This window comes from Symphalangus syndactylus, chromosome 16 (assembly GCF_028878055.3).
Source record: "Symphalangus syndactylus isolate Jambi chromosome 16, NHGRI_mSymSyn1-v2.1_pri, whole genome shotgun sequence".
Classification (NCBI taxonomy): Eukaryota; Metazoa; Chordata; class Mammalia; order Primates; family Hylobatidae; genus Symphalangus; species Symphalangus syndactylus.
The window spans coordinates 47,991,659-48,006,549 of NC_072438.2; positions in this window are offsets into that span (position 1 = coordinate 47,991,659).

Sequence of the window (14,891 nt, forward strand, 5' to 3'; positions counted from 1 at the left end):
CACTACATCCAGTAGGTGGCAGCATAGGAAAACTTATGGCACCATTGTAGCTGGTGGGATGAGCCAGAAATCTTAATACCAGGAGCAATTGGTGACTGCCCTTCTTAGGCAAGATGGAGCAGTATAATAGCATATCCCATGCCATTCTTCATTTTAGTGCAGTGTTTCGGACTGGATGAATTCGTCCAGATACAGATTGGCTAAAGCTGGCCCTGTGAATTGCTTGTTGGTCCATTCATACTTTTGGGTAGGTTCTATTTATTTTTTTCATGAAAGTAAAATCAAAGAGATAAGCAGTAATAATTTCACAAGTTCACTATAATGAATGTCTCTTCTGCTTACATCGAGTTAGATATTATCCCAAATATAATTGATTTTATGTAATCAATTATATAATCAGTTTTACTTCTGGTAAAACCTTGCTTTCACATCGATCTTAACATAATAGTTTAATATAAACCGGTTTGACTGTTCCATCAAGAAAACTGAATCTGGTTCCAACATTGACATTAATTAGTTGGGTTACATTAATCAATTCTCTTTTCCTTTTTTGGTCTCAAATGTGTGTGTGTGTATACATATATATATATATATATATATATATATATATTTTTTTTTTTTTTTTTTTTTTTTTTTTTTTTTTTGAGATAGAGTCTCACCGTGTTGCCCAGGCTGAAGTGCAGTGGCACGATCTTGGCCTACTTCAGCCTCCACCTCCTGGGTTCAAGCAATTCTCCTGCCGCAGCCACACGAGTAGCTGGGATTACAGGTGTGTGCCATCACGCCCAGCTAATTCTAAGTATTTTTAGTAGAGACAGGGTTTTACTATGTTGGCCAGGATGGTCTAAAACTCCTGACCTCAAATGATCCACCCACCTCAGCCTCCCAAAGTGCTGGGATTACAGGCGTGAGCCACTGCATCCGGCCTCAATTATATTTTAAAATAAAAGAATTAGGTAGGCTTGAAGTCTACTAAAGTCTCATATCCTATTATGTACCACAAGCTTTGAAAATGTTCTTTTTTTTTTTTTTTGAGAAGATAGTAGCAGCAATGAAATAATAGTTATTATTTTCCAGGGTAACAATTTTAAGAGATAAATACCCATTTGCATACATAAATCCTAATTAATCCCATTCCCTTGTGGTCATAATTTCAACAATGGCAATTTGATGTGGCTCGTTTGGGATGGGAACAGAACCTCAATTTTGGAGTTTTTCTATGATCTACACTTTTTTACTTAATGTAATTTGTTTCACTGTAATACATATTTGTTTCCCTTTTAGTGCTTTTTTTTGGGTTCTTACAATGGAGCTGATAATCTTTTTAATGGGTGCTTTCAAAAGAAAGAGGTGATGAGATAAGGATCAGAACCGCTGAAAGACATGTGGGAAGTAGCAGTGTTTTTCTTCTAGACTCAGAGCCTGGAAAGATTTTTTTAAGAGTTTGAATGTGACTCAATCCTTTGTCTTATACATGAATACTCTCTGCTTTTCTATTCAGCCAGTGGGTTATTTTTGAACCCCTAGTTCTAGTAAAGCTCAAATGTGAGTGCTTCAAAGAAGTGCATTATTTATGAACCATCAAGCTGAGGACCAAAACAGGTTTTATGAGAAACTTAATTTTAACAACATAGTGTTAATTTTCCATAAGCAACTTAATTATCTATGCTAATAGAGGGGATTATGGCATGAATACATTAAATCCGCTTTAAACTAACTTAAATATTTTAATATTATTGTTTCTGTTAGTCTAAGAGTTCTATAAGGAAGGGGCCATATGGTTGGGTATGGTGGCTCACACCTGTAATCCCGGCACTTTGGGAGGCCAAGGCCAGAGGAACCCTTGAGCCCAGGAGTTCAAGGCCAGCCTGGGCAACATAGTGAGACCCCTATCTCTATAAAAAATAAAACACTATCTGGGTATGGTGGTGTGCGGCTGTAGTGCCAGCTACTCAGGAGGCTGAGGCAGGAGGCTCACTTGAATTCGGAATTTTGAGGCTTCAGTGAGCCATGATCACACCACTGAACTCCAGCCTGGGCAACACAGTGAGACTCTGTCTCACAAAAAAAGAGTGGGGGGCATATAAGTTCAAAAGGAGTTTACAAACGATTCAGCGTCCTGATAGTGTCACTTATCACAACCAGTCTTTCTTAAAGTATGGCCTGGGGACCCATGGGGCTCCCTGAGACCTTATACAGAGTGTGTGATGTCAAAACTATTTCCATAATGATACTAAGACATTATGTATCTTTTTCACTCTTGAATGTAGAAGTAGATAGGTGAATCAGATGTCACTATTAAGCCAGTACTTTACTTTAGATGGAAAAATGTAAAACAATGCCATTCTTCTATTTTTTAATTGTAAAAAAATGTAGTTCTTTTTTGTAAAAAATGTATTGTTACCATATTTATGATTTTTTTTTTTTTTCGAGACAGGGTTTCACTCTGTTGCCCAGACTGGAGGGAGTGGCATGATCGCGGCTCATTGCAGTCTCAACTTCCCAGGCTCAAGTGATCCTCCCACCTCAGCCTCCCAAATAGCTGGGACTACAGGTTCAAGCCACCATGCCTAGCTAATTCGTGTATTTTTTTATAGAGATGGGGTTTTGCTATATTGCCTTTGCTGGTCTCGAACTCCTGGGCTCAAGTGATCCAACCGCTTTGGCCTCTTAAAAGTGCAGGGATTACAGGCGTGAGCCACCAGACCTGGCCCCATATTTACAATTTTTATTTTAAAGTTAATTAATAAAGATTTAAATTATTCTCAGCTTTGATTGCTAAGATGATACATATCAATAGACATAACATGTTGAGGTCCTCAATAATCTTGAAGAGATAAAGGGTTTCCTGAGACCCAAAAAGTTTGAGAATTATTAGACTAAAGCCAAGTACTGAGCTAGAGGTACTCCCCGCCTCTCCTGTATGTTTTTTTTTTTTTTTTTTGAGACAGAGTTTCGTTCTTGTTGCCCAGGCTAGAATGCAACAAGATCGTGGCTCACTGCAACCTCTGCCTCTTGCATTCAAGTGATTTTCCTGCCTCAGCCTCCCAAGTAGCTGGGATTACAGGCACCCGCCACCGTGCCTGGCTAATTTTGTATTTTTAGTAGAGATGGAGTTTCACTATGTTGGTCAGGCTGGTCTCGAACTCCTGACCTCAAGTGATCCACCTGCCTCGGCCTCCCAAAGTGCTGGGATTACAGGCATGAGCCACCATGTCCGGCCTCCTCTCCTGTATCTTTGAATGTTTGTTTTGCTGCCTACAGTTTTAACATAATTAATATAAGCTATATGAAGAATATTATTCTCCTTTCATAAGTTTCCATGTGTCTCCATAGCCATTACTCTCATCGTTTGTAACCCCTGTTATACTCTATGATACTAATATACAATATTATAATTTAATGTAATTATTCTTTTTATAACAGTATTACATTTTTTGTTATGAAATATAATCCAAGGTGACAGCAGGGTCAGTATCTGGTTAGGGCCCTCTCCTTACACTACAGACAGCAACCTTCTCAATATACCCTCACATGCTCTTTCTTCGGTACCTGCAGTGGACACAGAGAGAGCCCTTTGGTGTCTTTTCCCATAAAGGCACTAATGCCACCATGAGGGCCCCACCGTCACGACGTCGTCTAAACTTAATCACCCCAAGGGCCCCATCTCCAAATATCACACTGGGGCTTAGGGCTTCAGTTGATGAATTTCAAGGGGACATAATTCAGCCCATAGCAGAGGTTCACCCTCAAAACAACCTAGCAGCACAAATTCACCTCATGTTAACTTACATATGTTTGGATATATTTTATATTAAATAACCCAAAACAATTTTAGGTACATGGGAGTCGTACAACAGTTGCTTCAAAAAATACGTGCTTGGGGGTTGGTGATTAGGGGTGACTTTGGGATCTACATCATGGGCTCACCATCCTCATCAGAAATCCTTCACTCCTCCAGAGAAAGGGCAGCCACATAATCATTTGCCCAGGCCCCAAATGCTCTACCTGGGTTGTTTGATTGGCTTGAGCAAAAGAACTTGGATGTTCCTTTGGCTGAGCTCGAAGGACCGCTCAGCTGCCGTAGATTATCCCAAAGTTCTGTGTAGTCAGATTGCTGGTGCTTTATTCCTAAGCTGCTTTTATGCCTTCCTGTCCTCACCTTGCCTGATTCCTGAGCAGCAGGGCCCACCATTCACCTCTTGGCCAGTTCCAGCCTCAGCAAGTGCACGCTGTTAGTTGACCTTTGACTGTCAAGTCTACCAGCCCCACAGCTGCTTCTTATAAGCAATTTGTAATGCCCCCTTTACTCTCCTAAAATAAAATTCATAGCTAATATAACCTACCTACACATAAAATGTTTACAAATCGATTTAAAGACAGAAAATATGTGTTTTTTTTAACCTGTAAACGCTCAGGTATTACTCCATAAGATGCATAAAGTAGGGAGAGGCTTGTGTGTAAACATGAGATCCCTGAGAGAGGAACAGACTCACAGCTGATGTAATCAGGGGTGGTGTATTGACAACTCAGATACCACAGCAGCTCATTATTGGCCATGGGAAGTTTCCAAAATGGTGAACCATCCTGACAAAGTTCTAAACACAATTATATTACATTCTGCCCTTGATTTACCTCATAATTGCACTTATGAAAACTTCAGTGCAAAAACTCTGTGAAAAATATTTTATATATAGGATCAGAAAATTATACACAGATTTTTCATCTACATGAGTCACCACGGGGACATTCAAAAGCTGTGTAAGATGCAGCACAAATTCCTCATTGTATGAGACTGCCTTCTGGCGACCGAACACTAAATGCCAGTGGGACCTACCCTACTATGATTACAACAAGATATTTGCCCACACATTTCCAAAACAGCCCTTAGGAGTTGGCACTACCACCCCTAAGGACCACTTAGCGAGGCTGGAGAACCTTTCATAAGTAATCTGTGCTTGGCAGAATTCTAAAATGGTTCCCAAGATTCCCAGCCCCTGGTGCACAAACACCTTCTCCCAGGTATTTAATCCAACACTAATCCGGATGCTGCACTGAAGGGATTTTGCAGGTGTAATTAAGGCTCCAAATAAATGGACATTAAGATAGAGAGATTATCCTCAGTTGGCCTGACCCAGTCCTTAAAAAGGACGGGGCTCTTTCTGGAAAGGGAACGATTGGCAGCCTTGAGGGGCTAAGACTGGTCCTCCACTGACCACCAGCAAGGAAATGAGGATGTGAGTTCTACAACCCCAAGGACTTGAACTTGACCAACTGTCCCATATGAGCCTGGAAACTGATTCTTCCCCCAGAGCTTCTAGAAAGGGACATAGCCCAGCCAACTCCTTAATTTCGACCTTTAAGTTTCTAAGAAGAGAACCCAGTCACTCTGTGCTAGACTTCTAACCTGCAGAATTATGCTCTAATGAAGGAGTGTTGATTTAAGCCTCTAAGTTTGAGGTAATTTGTTGTGCAGCAACAGAAAACTCACACATAATTTAATTTTATTCATTTTTTTTAAGAGACAGGGTCTCCCTGTATTGTCCAGGCTGTTCTCAAACTTCTGGCCTCAAGCAATCCTCCCACCTTGGCCTCCCAAAGTGCTGGGATTGCAGGTTCGAGCCACTGTACCTGGTCTCACACATAATTTAATAAGGCAATGCAATGTGTTCACTGAAACACTGGGCATCCCCCTTGCTGCCCTGTGTCAACCACCCATTCTCTGTCCCTACCACTGACCCTCATGGTTGGACTGGGAAGAAGTCATATTGACTCTTCTCAGTTCCTTGCCCTCTCTATCTCTCTGAATATGAGGGTGAAAACCATATACTGAAATTCCAAAAACTGACCACACTCCCTGATTCTAGATCCTCCCAGAGGATGCTGAAGGTCATTTGGGTTCTCTGGTTCAGCCCACAGCCTATGTTTGCCTCATTTATAACCTCTGCTTATGGTTTTCATCATGAGGCACTGTGCTAGTGAAAACTAAACAGGAAAAGTAATGTGTAACCTTAATTATTTATTGAAATCTGATCCGCATGTTTTACTCATTGCTGCAGAAGGTCACATAAATCTAATCTGTATGAAAACAATGAAAAAATGTTCTTCAGCATGCATGGGACTGAAATACTTCACATTTTGTGTGCAGGAAAGAATCCCAGGCCCTCAGGTATGACCCATTGCCTACTTCCCTCTGGAACTATTTTTTTCTGTGTTCTCCCACCTCCTACTGCCCTTTGCAGGCATCAGCCATCAGAAATGCCACCAACAGAGCCAGTTCACTCTGGAAGGCTCTCTTTTTTGTTCCTTTTGGAAACGTGAAAGCCACATTTGAGAGCTTTATGATAATTATTATTTTAAAATTTAAAGCCCATAAAATCATCTTTGAAATAAAGAGTAACAGTTGGCTCAGAGACCAGGCTTGGTTTTTCTACTTCATGTGCCTATATTTGCTTCCGTGGGATGCTATGGACCCATGCCCCTTTTGGTAAAGACATATGGTGCCAGTATAGAGGCCATAAGTTTACTATTATTTGTGCAATTGACTTATTTCATGAATTTGTCACCAGACTGTCTTCTGATAGTGTTTACCCATCACAAAAGGGGCCTTCAAATATTTATAGCATTTCCTTCTTTTTTGCCTTACAATATACTCTGGATTTCTCAAACTTTTAAAATCAGCATGCATTGTACCTTAATTTTCTTCCTAATCTTCCCCTCTGATTATATATCTCCCCCATTTTCTTAATCGCTTTGACACAGGATTCTTTTGGTGCCACATTGCCAGACAGAAATCTCCACCGTCAGCAGTTCCTCCGCTGGGGCTTCACATGGGCCTGCTGGGCTCACTTCACCCACTCTGCTCAGCAGGCTGAGCTCTGCTGGTGCTACTGGCCCAGATCCCACACCTGCTGTGGCTCTGTGCCCAGCCTGTGGCTGGTTAGGGCTTGCGGCGACCAGCTTCTGCCTTGGGTGCCAGCGTCTGGACAAGGGAGATGTGGTGGTACCCAAAAACTCGGAGACGCCAGCAACTGCAGAGCCCCTAAGGGGTGTTACAGCTTTTGGTTCAGGAGTCCCAAGGTCTGAGCCCCCAGGAAGTGTCACAGCTTGTTCGGTCCTGCTGCCCGCAGCTCAGTGAATGGGGGTGTGTGGTGTCAAGTGGTTTTTTCACTCCGGTAGCTCTGCGAGCAGGAACGTATGTTACAGCTCTTTTTGAACCCTCCATTCAGTAGGTTCCAGGTTCTTGTCCTGTGACCAAGAGGAATGAGGTATGCAGACATCAGAGAGTGAGCAAGGCAGGTAAAATTTTATTGAGCAAAAGAAAAGCTCTTGACAATGAGAGGGACCCCGAAGCGAGCAGCCCTCTGTGTGAGACGGGGCTGAAAGTGGGTAGCGGTCTGTGGGGCTGAGTCCAGGGTTTTTTGTGGGCTCAGAAGAGGGGAGTATGTGCTAATTGGTCCATGATTTGGCCTGGAAAAAGCACCATTCGATTGGCTAAAAGGCATGGAGGCAGTTCTCACTCTGGTCGTGGACTCCACCCAGAACTGGCAATTTGGTTTTCGAGCTTCATGCTGTCTTTGACTTGAAGGTCGGGTTTCACCGGGGTCCTGTCCCTGTCTGCCTAGGAATTTGTTTCCTGCTGCTATCAGCTTTATTAAGGTATAATTTACATACCATAAAAATTTAACTGTTGTAAGTATATAATTTATTATTTCTATGAATAGAGTTGTTAAACCATTACTGCGAATCTGGTTTTAGAACATTTCCATCATCCCTAAAAGTTCTCTCATGTCTGTTTACAGTTAATCCCTGATCCCACTGCCAGCCCCAGACAACCACTGATCTGCTTTCTATCTCTGTAGATGTGCCTTTTCTGGACATTTCATATAAATGGAATTATACAAATAGAGTCTTTTGTATTTGGCTTCTTTCACTTAGCACAAGTTCATTTGTACTATAGCATGTGTCTTAGTTCTTTCTTTTTTGCTGCTGAATAGTATTCCATTGCATAAAAATACCATCTCCTATTTACCCATTCATCAGTTCATGGACATCTGGGTTGTTTCCAGTTTTAAGCCATTGTGAATAATACTGCTCTGAACATTCATATGCATATATTTATGTGGATCAGTTTTAATTTCACTAGGGTAAATTCCTAGGGGCGAGTTACTGACATTCTAGTTTCTGTCTCACTGACTCCTTATGTAAGAACTTAGGATGCATAGAGCAAAGTCTGCTGTTCTGATGGTGTCCAACTAGGCAGGTGGCCTATGTAGAGGATGGCCCTCCTCCTCCACCACTATCTGATAGTGTCAGTGGAGAAGGGAGCAGAAAACATGACTGTCTATCAGTGGTTACTGGCTGAGCTGCCGTATGTGGCAGTGGCCCTACTCAGGCATGAGAGTCCCTAAAGCTGAATTCCCTGATGGCCCCTATGGATTCTCAAGGAACATATTTCAAGACTTGGTTTTTAGGCCAGGTGCAATAGCTCACACCTGTAACCCCAGCACTTTGGGAGGCCAAGGTGGGCGGATCACCTGAGGTTGGGATATCGAGATCAGCCTGGCCAACATGGTGAAACCCCATCTCTACTAAAAATACAAAAATTAGCTGGGTGTGATGGTGCACACCTGTAACCCCAGCGACTTGGGAAGCTAAGGCATGAGAATTACTTGAATCCAGAGGTGGAGGTTGGAGTGAGCTGAGATCACACCACTGCACTCCAGCCTGGGTGATAGAGTGAGACTCTGTCACAAAAAAAAAAAAAAAAAGACGAGGTTTATAAATATATATATATTTATATGTATATTTAAAATTATATATATTTTATTAAAAATGTTTTAAATATATGTATTTTTTGAGGCAGGGTCTTGCTCTGTTGCCCAGACTGAAATGCAGTGGCACAAATGCTGCTCACCATAGTTTCAATTTTCTAGGCTCAAGCAATCCTCCCACCTCAGCATGAGTAGCTTGGACCACAGGTGTGCACCACCATGCCTGGCTGATTTTTGCATTTTTTGTAAAGACAGGGTCTCGCTATGTTGTCCAGGCTGGTCTTGAACTCCTGGCTCAAGCAATCCTCCCAACTTGGCCTCCCAAAGTGCTGGGATTACAGGCATGAACCCCGCCTGGCCTATTAATATGTTTAAGTGTCCTCTATTACTATTCTAAATTTACAACGACAGGCAGTATATGTTATTAAGAACTTCTGATTTGGAAGACTTGGACTTGAATCTTGATTCTGTCACTAACTATATATATTTCCTTAAGCAAAAAGCTTAACTTCTCAGGATTATCACCAAAACAGGGGGAAGGGCCATCCTGTGGCTTGAAAAGGAGATAATTTTTTTTTTTTTTTTTTGAGACCAAGTCTTACTTTGTTGCCCAGGCTGAAGTTTGGTGGTATGATCTCGGCTCACCGCAACTTCTGCCTCCCAGGCTCAAGTGATTCTCCTGCCTCAGCCTCCTGAGTACCTGGGATTACAGGCACCTGCCACCACACCTGGCTAATTTTTGTACTTTTAGTAGAGACGGGATTTCACCATCTTGGCCAGGCTGGTCTTGAACTCCTGACCTCAGGTGATCAGCTGGCCTTGGCCTCCCAAAGTGCTGAGATTACAGGCATGAGCCACCATGCCCGTCCAAAAAAAAGAGAGAATGTTTTTGTTGCAGCTTTTAATATAGTACCTCCAACTGCCTACCCGATGTATTCCAAAAATGAATTCTAATAGAGATGGCTGATTAAGGTCTCAAACATAACAAGTAAAAGATTGCAGCCACATTGGCCCTCTTCTTTTTTTTTTTTTTCTATTTCTGAAACCTACTGAGATAGCCCTTGACTCCTTTGTACCTGAAGGTCCTTGCACTTGAAGTTGCCTCTATGTGATATGCTCTTCCTCTACATCTTTGAAAGACAGACTCTACCTAATTACCCAGGAGGCAACTCAATTAGCACCTTAACAATCATATCACCATCACCACCGCCACATCATCTTCTTTTATTTTTCTCACACTGCTACCACTCTTTGATGTTATCTTGGCAGTTGCCTATTCTCCCCCAGTTAAAATCTTCTTGAGGTTAGGGACTTTGTCTTTCTACCACTTTACCCTGTTGCCTAGAAGAATGCCTGAGGGATTATAGGACTCAGTAAGTTTTGTTTATTTCAGAATTTCTTTTCGACTTTCTTCCTGCGAGGTATTCCTTCTTGTCTGTGTTTCATTCAACTTTATGTATTCTACCATCTTTTATAAATTTTCAAATGAATGGAAAAAGAAAATCCCCATCAGCATTCTCTGGGGATCTTCACATCACAGCTTCTAAGAAATCAGCACATTTTAGAGTAAAAAATTACAGCCACAAGTCTGAAGATTTGTGGAAGATCTTTCTGGGGCCCAATTTTGTTGTAGGACTTTCTCCTTAGTGTGCTTATCTCATGACCAGGAAAGATTAGGCTCACAGACACATAGAAAGGTGAGAAAAATGAAATCTATTGGGTGAAAAGGAACAAAAGGGAAACAGGGACTCTCAGCAAGGCAAGCGTCTTGCTTTCAGGTTTCCTGCCTCACAGCTTGAGTCCCAGGTACCACCCGGGAAGAGGAGAGGCCAGGCACCTCCCTCCTGCAGAACAGCAGGAACTTCCCGAGGCTCCACCCTGTTCTCCCAGTGTGCAGCCTGGTCAGAGCCTCTCCAGGGACCCTTTTATATTTGGCTGTCTCAGTTTCATCACCTGTAAAGGGTGGATAAAACGATTTGTTCCTTCTAGCTCACATTGAAATTAGATTACAGATGGAAAAGTATTTTAGAAAATTTCAGTGTTTTGGAAGTGGGAATTCTCCTTTCTGTGCTTCTGATCTTGGGAAATGCCACCACTCACCTCCCAAGACTTGAAACTTGGACTCTCTTCTCTCATCTCCATACCCTGTCTTAATTATTTTCCTCCCAAATGTACTTAAAATGTGTCTCTTCCTCCCATCTCCACTGATACTTCCTCAGTTCAGACTCCTGGCATTTCTTACCTAGATTATTGCCACAACCTTTTTTTCTCGGTTTTAAATATTATTAAAAATTTTTTAATTGTAGTAAAATATACATAACATAAAATTTGCCATCTTAACCATTTTAAGTGTACAGTTTGGTGGCATTAAGTAAATTCACATCGTTGTACAGCCATCACCACCGTTCATCTCCAAAACTCTTATCAGCTTGCAAAACTGAAATTCTGTACCCATTAAACACTAATGCCCAATTCCCTTCCCTCCCCCAACCCTTGGCAACCACTATTCTACTTTCTGTCTCTATGAATTTGATCACTCTAGGTACGTCATACAAGTAGAATCATACAGTATTTATCCTTTCGTGACTGGCTTGTTTAACTTAGCACAATGTTCTAAGGCTTCACCCATGTTGTAGCATGTGTCAGAATTTCCTTTCTTTTTATTTATTTATTTGTATATTTATGTTTATTTATTTTTTTTTTGAGATGGAGTCTCACTCTGTTGCCCAGGCTGGAGTGCAGTGGCATGATCTCCACTCACTGCAACCTCCACCTCCCAGGCTCAAGTGATTCTCCTGCCTCAGCCTCTAGAGTAGCTGGGACTATAGGCGCACGCCACCACGCCCGGCTAATTTTTGTGTTTTCAGTAGAGATGGGTTTCACCATATTGGCCAGGCTGGTCTCAGACTCCTGACCTCGTGATTTGCCTGCCTCGGCCTCCCAAAGTGCTGGGATTACAGGTGTGAGCCACCGTGCTGGGCCCAGAATTTCCTTTCTTTTTAAAGTTGAAACAATATTCCATTGCATGTACAGACTATGCCACATTTTGTTTATCCATTCATCTGCTGATGTCCGGGTTATTTCCAACTTTTGATGCTTGTGAATAATGCTGCTATGAATATGGGTATACAAATGTTAATACCTCTTTGAGATCCTGTTTTTAAATTCCTTATGCCCATTAGTGGAATTCCTGGATATTTGGAAGTTCTATTTTTAATTAAAAAAACAGTTTTTGAGGAACTGTCATATAGTATGTTTCCCATAGCAACTGCACCATTTTACATTTCCACTGGCAGTGCATAAGGATTCCAATTTCTCCACATCCTCACCAACATTTATCTTCTGGTTTTTTCTTTTGAAAAAAACGTTATAGTAACCATCCTAGTGGGTATGGAGGTACTATCTCATTGTGGTTTTGATTTGCGTTTTCCTAATGATTAGTGATATTGAGCATCTTTATATGTCATACATAAAAAGAATGAAAAGGTAACCTATACAATGAGAGAAAATATTTGCAAATCATATGTCTGATAAAGGGTTAAAATATATAGGGTTAATTCACTCATATATAAAGGGTTAATTCACTCATATAGATGTCTTTTCTTTTTTCTTTCTTTCTTTTTTTTTTTTTGAGACGGAGTCTTGCTCTGTTGCCCAGGCTGAAGTGCAGTGGCGTGATCTCGGCTCACTGTAAGCTCCGCCTCCTGGGTTCATGCCATTCTCCTGCCTTAGCCTCCTGAGTAGCTGGGACTACAGGCGCCCGCCACAACTCCTGGCTAATTTTGTTTTCATATTTTTAGTAGAGACAGGGTTTCACCATGTTAGCCAGGATGGTCTTGATCCCCTGACCTCGTGATTCTCCCACCTTGGCCTCCCAAAGTGCTGGGATTACAGGCATGAGCCACCGTGCCTGGCCTATAGATGTCTTTTCTAAAAAAAGAAAGATAAAGGGTTAATTCACTCATATAGATGTCTTTTCTAAAAAAGAAAGAAGAAAGAAAAGAAAAAGAAAGAAAGAAAAAAGAGAAAGAAAGAAAGGAGGTTGGAGGGGAGGGGAGGAGGGAGGGAGGGAGGGACGAAGAAAGAAAAGAAAAGAAAAGAAACCAGAATGCCAGAATGGCATAGAGCCATGTGAGGTTGCACTTAATGGACTGCAGAGTAGCAGCATGAGAGTCCTCCATGGGACGCATTAACAAGGCTTTCTGGAGGGCAGGAATCCTGAGTGGTCCCAAACTTGACTGTACATTGTAATCAACTGGAATGTTTTAAAGAGTCCTAGTGTGTGGGTTCCACCACAGGGATTCTCATTTATTGGGTTGGGGTACAGCCTGGGCATCTGTATGTTTTAGAAGTCCCCAGATGAGAGATGAAAGTGTTCTGGAACTAGACAGTGGTGATGGCTGTATATTGCGAACGTATTAGAACGTATTATATGTCACTAATGGTAAATGCTATGTTTGTGTATTTTACCACACACACACAAAAGTTCCCCGATGATGCTATGGGCAAGACAAAGTTGACAGTCAACAAATCTTTGTTGCCTTTTCTCAGATAATAAGAATCAAGTGGAAGTCTTTGTTAAATAAATAGATTGCCAGACCTCTGAGCCAGGAAGTCTCTTTCTGTTTATCTGGATGGGGGCAAAGGAATCTGTGCTTTCAGATAGAACACCAGGTAATTCTTCTTTCTTTTTTTGAGATGGAGTCTCTGTTGCCCAGGCTGGAGTACAGTGGCATGATGTCGGTTCACTGCAACCTCTGCCTCCCAGGTTCAAGCGATTCTCCTGCCTTAGCCTCCTGAGTAGCTGAGACTACAGGCCCATGCCACCACGCCCGGCTAATTTTTTTTAGTAGAGACGGGGTTTCACGGTGTTAGCCAGGAGGGTCTCAAAATCCTGACCTTGTGATCCACCTGCCTCAGCCTCCCAAAGTGCTGGGATTACAGGCATGAGCCACCGTGCCTGGCCAACACCAAGAAATTCTTATACAAGAGAAGTTTGGGAAACCCAGATATACCCAGTGCTTCCCAAGCCTGCTCAATTGTAAGAATCACCAGGGGATCCTGTTAAGCTTCCAAATCTATTGATAGGCCCAACCAGACATTGTTTTTGTTGTTGTTGTTGTTTGTTTGTTTGTTTGTTTGTTTGTTTGTTTTTTGAGACAGAGTCTCACTGTATCGCCCAGGCTGGAGGGCAGTGGTGCAATCTCGGCTCACTGCAACATCCACCTTCTGGGTTCAAGCGATTCTTCTGCCTCAGCCTCCCAGGTACTGAAATTACAGGTGTGTGCCACCACGCCCAGCTAATCTTTAGTAGAGTCGGGGTTTCACCATGTTCTTCAGGCTGGTCTTGAACTTCTGACCTCAGTTGGTCTGCCTGCCTCAGCCTCCCAAAGTGCTGAGATTACAGGTGTGAGCCACTGCGCCTGGCCCATCCAAACCTATTAAACTCGGATCTCCAGAGGAGGGCTGGGACTCGGTGGACTTAATAGGCTACCCAGCTAATTCTCCTGACCAGGCAAACTTGAGAAACACCATCTAGTTTAGCCCTCAGTGTTGGCTGTTCTACAAAACCTCCTGTATGCTTAAAGAAAAAGTCAAATTCCTTACTCCCAGAGATGCTAATTCTGGGTGGGGCCCAAGTATCCAAAGTTTTTTATTTTTTGTTTTATAAGCTACCATCCCTGAGTTTGAAGAATGACTTGAAATGAATCACTGTTGCAGCCATTCTTTTGGAAAGCAAATTGTGCTCATGTTTCATGGATACTTATTGAGTCCTTGAGCATGTGCAGTTCTACACAGCAGTATATCCAGAAGCTGAGAATTAGAAAGGTAAAGGTGTCTGGGCCTGCTGTAAGGGAGATGGCTGTGCTTTAGTGAGGAGTAGGCTGAGGCAGCCTTCTGGTGCAGCATAACTCAGCAGGTTTGGAGTGCAGGTGCACAACTCCACACAGTATTTAACCACGCCATGTGAGGCACATTATGTAACCATGCCACATAAGGTGCATTAGGTGATCACCCACGCGAGCTCATGCTTGGCTTGGCATCACTATTGCCTGTAAAAGGTATAATTACCCTGCTGACACTATACATATGGCTCGCGCCCAGGGAGAGAATGTA